We start from the raw sequence: 686 nt of genomic DNA, 5'->3' as shown, positions 1-686 counted from the left end.
GCCCCACCCCCACCTCCCCGTTAATGACTTAATTAACCCAAATTAGTGGCCTCGAAAGGCAGGTTTTTCCCCCCCTACCCCTCCCCCCCCCAAAGGTGATGACGTCATTTCTCCAGCGGCAGTTTATTGGGTGCTTGTGGGGGGAAGGGGGGGGATTCAGCCCCAAATGGGTTAAAAAACCCTCAAAAGGGGTAAAAACCTCACAAAGGGGGTAAAAACCCCACAAAAGGGGTAAAAACGCCTCAAAAAGGGGCTCAAAAGGTCTCAAAAAGGGGCTCAAAAAACCTCAAAAGGGGCTAAAAAAGCCTCAAAGGGGTTAAAAAAGCCTCCAAAAGGGGCTAAAAGAACCCCTTCGGATCCAAGATGGCCGCCGCCCCCGCCCTGCCCTTGCCAAGATGGCCGCCGGCTCTGAGGTGGCCACTGGCTGGAAGGGGGATGGAGCCAAGATGGCCGCCAGCCCCCCAAGATGGCCGCCGGGGGTCTGTGGGCTCAGGATAAGGTGGATGCCCCGCCCCGAGGTGGCCGCCGTTGACCCCACCCCATCCAAAATGGCCGCCATTGACCCCTCCCCATCCAAGATGGCCGCCCTTGACCCCTCCCACTCCAAGATGGCCTCCCTGGGCCTATCAAATCCACTCCCATTGACTCCACCTCATCCAAAATGGCTGTCCTTGACCCCCTCCCCC

This window comes from Calidris pugnax, unplaced genomic scaffold, assembly GCF_001431845.1.
Source record: "Calidris pugnax isolate Ruff unplaced genomic scaffold, ASM143184v1 scaffold764, whole genome shotgun sequence".
In the NCBI taxonomy this organism is placed as follows: domain Eukaryota; kingdom Metazoa; phylum Chordata; class Aves; order Charadriiformes; family Scolopacidae; genus Calidris; species Calidris pugnax.
Note: the sequence above shows the minus strand (reverse complement) of the source record.